The 6,546-nt window shown below is 37.7% G+C and overlaps 1 pseudogene; it reads left to right on the forward strand.

Moving 5' to 3' along the window:
* Positions 1 to 5,157: 5,157 nt before the first annotated feature.
* LOC148690118 (uncharacterized) lies at positions 5,158 to 6,113 on the forward strand (annotated as a pseudogene).
* The last annotated feature ends 433 nt before the right edge of the window (positions 6,114 to 6,546 follow it).

A 6,546-nucleotide genomic window follows, 5' to 3' on the forward strand; every position in this document is an offset into this window, starting at 1 on the left:
TACAAATTGGGTCAACTGAAGTGCCATGGACCGCTTCATATGCATGATGCATTTGCCCATGGTCTCTATCCGGTTAATCTTGATTCAGATTTATCGGGAAAATATAATTGAGAGATTGGCAGACTATTTGATTGATCATCAACATAACTAAACCTAGCACTTAAACGTACAAACTCATAAATCATTTTTACTTCGTCTATAGATATTCATTTTAATAGTGTAGAAATATTGTGGTAAGATGAATCAAAGAATATACTTGTTTGTGTGAAATTAACAGTTCCCATGACCTTGTTTTTTAGCTCTTGTAGATTTTATAAAATTGATTTTCTTTTTCATAATTACAATACCAACATTAGATCACTGGCTTCAGCATAGAAACTGAAATATTGTCATTTGTTTTTGACGAGAAGATTGCTTTACATCGGAAAAAGAATAGACATTATTGTATTTGCTTATAAAACGTTGCTATTTGAAAACTTGTCATACATTACTTGGCAGCTAAGTTTTAGTAATGCTATTTGAAAGTTTTCGTGCCTAGTATATATAAAATATTGAGAGTGAATCTCAATAAAAAAAGAGACATTGTATATGCTTATAAAGATTTGCACTACCCTCCACCATACTGACAATTGCTTTTATGTTGCAATCTCAACTTCTATCATAAAATAACCAAGATCCCCTTGTTAGTAACTGTGAAGTGCTATAATTAAAAATGGTGGAGTACGTTGAGAGTGAATCTTACATTGATTGGAAGGGGGACGTTCTTGTATAGACTTATAAATAAGTTGAGCTACTTTTCATATTGTCAATTAATTTTATAGTAGGATTTTAACTTTCTTCATGCAGCGTATATTTTATCACAAAAGGTGACTAAAACTCATTATTTTGGTTGTCCACATTCTAATCCGTAAAAAACCTCATCCTTTACGTTTTGCTATACACATTTATATTTTCCATGACATACAATCCGCTAGGTATTTTTTTGTTAAATTTGATTATGTGCACTACTTGATGTGACTAATTTTTCTCTCTTGAGACATTTAGAGCATCTTCAATGAAATATGACAAATTATTATTTGAAATGAGCAATTTTTATTTTTATTTTTTGCTGAAAAATGTAAGTAAAAATGTATTTTGCGTCTTTCTTTACTTCTTTAGGAGGGCTCCGCTGGTTTAAGAGAAAAAAAAAAAAATCGAGATCCCAAAATTATATCTTTGTATAAAATATGGTCTCACGACAATTCATTGCAGCGAATGAACCTAATTTTTTTTGGCCAAACGAATGAACCTAATTAATGACGATAAAGATGGTGGGTATGCCGTCTGCATATGCAATTAAACGATGAAAATGATAACGCGTTCTAGTAAAAACAACTCTTCAAAATATGTTTATAAAGACGGAGCTAGAAATGTCTTCTAATGGGGGCAACTTGAAAAACAACTCAGAAAACCTTATCATAGTATGACTTATACACAATATGCTAATGGGATATCATAGTATGGCTTTGTTGACCCTAAAAATTACTTAGCCTACGTGGTGTGCATGCCGAGTAATTAATAAGCTAACTACATCCTTCGGTTGAATGCGGGGCTTGCCAACTCGTCGGCCGAGTTCGGCCGGAGAGTAAAATATGTTGATGTGGTGTTGGGCGTGTTGCTGACTTCATGATCTCATGACTACGGCCTAGGAAGGAACACGTTTCGGCCTACGAGTTCTAGAACTTGAAGACAAAGCTGCTAGTTCTGCGATGTTCAATATCAAATTTGGCTTTCAAGCCGAATGTAGTAATCTGGTAACACCTCACTTTGTCGAGAAGGCTGATGAGATGACCTCTACCAACAAGGACTCGGAAATCCTTGTTGACCGAGACTTGGATAAATAACCAGTCGGTCTCGAAGCAGTGCTGTTTATCCAACTGAAGGTGCTACTCGGTCGGCTGATTCTACGGCTCCAGTGCTGTTAATCCAAACTGAAGATGTTGATGGTTGCCTCCACAGTGTTGTTTATCTGAATTGAAGATGTGTTGGCGGAAAAAAGAAAATAAAAATCTTAAGGTGTTTGAGAGGTTTGTGCAAGGCAATTGTGTGTTGAATTGGAGGGGCTGTCTTCGTTGCAGATCGTCCTGTATTTATAAGGGTGAACTTTCATTTTTCTTATCGAGCCACTCATAAAATCGAGCTTTATCTTCATTTAACCATTGATCTTGTAAGTTGTGATGAACTTTCACCTTTATCATTTGAGAGAAAGATTTTTCCCATTCTTTACATGCTTTAAGGATCTGTTTCGCATCAAGTTGAACTAGGAATGCGTCCAATCGGCTGAACGTAGCTGGATTGACATCTTGATATATCATATGAACTTCGTAGTTTTTAGCAATGAGTCATACTGGGCGTGCCAAAATGTTGACCCTAAAAACTGCTCAGCCTAGGTGGTGCGCATGCCGAGTAATTAATAAGCTAACTACGTCATTCGGTTGAATGCGAGGCGTGCCAACTCGTCAACCGAGTTCAGTTAGGGAGTAAAATATGTTGATGTGGCGTTGGGCGCGATGCTGACTTCTTGATAACACGACTGTGGTCGAGGACGTCTTGACCTTCGGGTTCTAAAGCCTAAAGACAAGGTTGCTAGTTCTGCGAAGTTCAATATCAAATTCAGCTTTCAATGTGCCGAATGTAGTAACTTGGTAACATTTCACTTCGCCGAGAAGGCTGATGAGATGACCTCTACCAATAAGGACTAAAAAATCCTTGTTTCAAACGGATAAAAATGGCATATCCATATGCTAATCATCCAAAGCAGCATCTTTGTACCATTGTTCCACGTGGTTCTACATGCAAACCCATTCAAATAAGGAATCCATGCAACTGACTAGATACTATTTTGAATAGGATAGAATCTTAAAGCTGCACAGCAAGCCCTCACATAACTCTCCTTACTGCCGTGTTGATTGTATGGGGTTGGCAAGCAGCCAACTATGCAATCTCCTTTAATTTCTCCACAATCCGATAAAACCCTTGATTATCTGCAAAAGAATCCCACGCATAACTCTATAAGCTTTAAGGATATTTTCAAGATAATTACTATGATTAAAATCAATAGTAATGCCAAGAAAAATCTCTTAATTTTCATAATCATCCGACGGCCTCGATTGCTTGGGCCGAAATGTAAAATTGGATCCAAGTAGGCTTATACCCAATATGATAATGGGATGATTTCAAATGATGATGCATCACAATTCCAATGTTACAAAATTTTTAATGTAGTAGTGAAAAGTGGCAAATTTATGAGAAAAATATTGATACATGAGAGGCGGAAGAGAGGATTTTCAGTTTGAATGACAAAACAAGAGCATTTTTGTTCATATTATATTTGATATAGAGTAGAAGTAGTATTAGACATATATATTTTCTTCAAAGATAACAGTGTGTATGTGTGTGTTTATATATATAATAAAATAAAGACAGATGAAATAAATCAACAATGTATACCAAGTAACTGTTGCAGTCATATTTAGAATATGAATGTGATTATGTACATCCTAATAGATATGGGAATGTATCTTATATTCCTATTGGGAGTTGATTACCTATTAAATGTTGTAATCCTAAGGAGAAAGGTTTTTACCTATCCTACCACTATAAATAAAGGCATAATGGGGTGAATCAAACACACCTCACAATTAAATCACTCTCTCCTCTCTCTAATTGCCGTCGGCCTTCTCTCTCTCTCTAAACTCTAAGATCGTTCAATCAAATAGGCCTACAACACATTATCAGCATGCTCTTGCTAGAAGCTGAGGAATTGATGGATCGTATGAGGAGGTTATCTTCTACAAAATTCAAAGGCTTATATATTTTTTTTTTCTACCAATCAGGTACGTTTAACATAAAAGAAGATGTTTGAAATGTCCACGAAGTATGAAAATATTCCCCATGATGCATGAACCCCTCTATGTTTATATTTTCCTTACGATATATATTGTATATTTTTATATATTTTTCAATATATATATTTTTTTCTTGCATTACGCAATTATATTTGTGATGTGGAATATGTGAGTCAATGTATATCAAATAAATTAGAAGCAAATTAGGGTTTTTAAACCCTAGGTTGGGAAAAATTATGTATTTTTTGGCACCACCGTGGTGGTACCACGGCAGCAGCCCATTGGGCATTGCTACCACCACACGGACCTATAAGTCTTCGGCCTGGTTAACCTAGACGGGCCTGAAGCCTCAGTCTGCTTCCCAATGAAGCTCGCATTTTTCTTGGGATTGTCCCTGTAAACTCAGCCCGCATGGCCAGCAGCAATTGGTCGCTGGGCCTTCCTTTGCGTCCTGGTCTGCATGCCACAGCCTTCTTGGTTGCAGGACCTATGCCACAACCCATTGGACTCGGCTGGGGCCCGTGTGACCCAAATCCGTAAGCCAGCCTTAGCCATCCTTACCTTCCCACGCGAATCCAAGGCCATTTTTCACTGGGCCCTAACCTGTGCTCCCTCCTGGCCCCAATTAGGCCAACACTTGTTGCTGGCCTTCAAAAATTGGCCTGAAGACCACTCCGTGGCTGCTTTTGCAACCATACCCAACCCGAGCCCCTTCTTTTGCTCACCGCACCCAGCCCTATTTTTTGGGCTATGGTATTTTCGACCTAATAATAATATTTTAAAATTATTTTACTTCTACAATCGACCCTGTATGGCCTGATTTATTGAATTAATTAAAAGTGACATGCAGTCCATTAATCTGAGAATGAATCCAAAATTATTGACTTGAAGATCACTTTTTGACATTAACGATTCAATAATTTATTTTTAGACTTTGAACCGTTGACATACATTCGTAGTAACGAAGCTCTCACACTTGAGTTCTCGAAGAACCTTAAATCCACTATATTTAAATTAGTATATTGCATTCTGTGTTTCTTGTATGAACCTCTCCTTATGAACTAATTGTTCATAAAACTAAACTGAACCTGTAGTTTCAAATTTAGTGCCTTTGAAACCTAAAATTTTCATTCAAAACATACCACATGAAACTTGTAATTTTCATGCATAAATTAAACCAATACATGTCTATATAACCTGTATGTTCTACAATATATGTCTATGGCTTACCATATGACTAATCACATTTTTTTCCCTCCGTTTTAGGGATATGTTGAACTTGAACAAGCTCGATTTCTCCGCTTTAAAAGTCTCCGGAAGAAACTATTTGAAGTGGGTTCAAGACATGAAGCTCCATCTAACTGCAAAGGGTACTAGAGCCACCATCGAGGCACCTATCGCCGACAACCTAATGACAAAGCTCAGAAGGCTAATGCAATGATCTTCATTTGAAGACACATTCATGATGCACTGCAGACCGAATATCTCAGTGAGGAGGACCCACGCACAATCTGGCTTGCTCTGGCTGACCGTTTCGATCACCAGAAAGATATATACTTGCCTGAAGCAAGACACAACTGGCAGCATCTTCGCTTCCAGGACTTTAAGTCCGTGAATGAATACAACTCTGAAGTTTGTAGAATCCATTCACTATTGAAATTCTGCAAAGTGGAACTAACCAAATCAGATCTCTTGGAGAAAACCTATTCAACCTTCTATGCAACCAATATTGTCATGCATCAACAATATAGGGCACATAAATTCACCAAGTTTTTGGATTTGATCTTTGTTTTACTTCTCGCTGAAAAGCAGAACTAGCTTTTGATGAAGAATCATCAAGCTCGACCCACTAGCTCGAATACCGCACCTGAAGCGCATGCGACCAATTCTAGCAGCCATAAACGACGAAAGAATTGTCATGGCCTTGGCAATGGGTGGCAAGCCTAACAATGGGCCCAAGGTCAATAGAGTGCCACACTTAAGAGAGGAAATATGACCCAGCAGCGTCCACCACTTGCCCCTAAGGACCCAAACTTCAAGAACAAAGGCAAAGCTCCCGTTCCACCTGCTTCTACTAAGTTGGACATGTGCTATCGCTGTGGATCAAGGGATCATTGGTCACGCATATGCCAAGCTTCCCCTAAGGCTATTGCTAAGTATCATTCCTGTCGTGAGTTTAACTTTGCACATGTGGATCATCCAGAAGATGCTCTACTACATCAATAGAGATATCGGATTTTCAGGAGGCGTCAGCTTCTATGGATGAATAAATTATACATGTTTTTAGGGTGTTTACCCCTAGTGGCCGAACCCACTAGGAGTGGCTGGCCCCTACCCCCCCTATTTTTCTAGGTTTATGGTTTAATTTTGAACAATTTTTCTAAATATTTGGAATAATTTGTTTGGTTTTGGTTTGTTTTAAATTATGGATTGTTATTTGAATGGATATTATTCTCAAATTGCTTAATTGAATGAATGGACTTATATTTATGCATGTGACCAATTCGATCAATTTATTTCTAGGTATGTGTAGTGGGGAAGTTAGTTGTTTGGCAAATAGTACAACCACGTACACCATATTACGTGAACAACACTATTTTACTAACTTAATACCCAAGAAAGCTCATTTGACAACTATCTCAGGCCCATCCAACCTGAT

The sequence above is a fragment of the Pyrus communis genome, chromosome 16, assembly GCF_041283825.1.
Source record: "Pyrus communis isolate YQ-2024b chromosome 16, ASM4128382v1, whole genome shotgun sequence".
Taxonomy (NCBI): Eukaryota; Viridiplantae; Streptophyta; class Magnoliopsida; order Rosales; family Rosaceae; genus Pyrus; species Pyrus communis.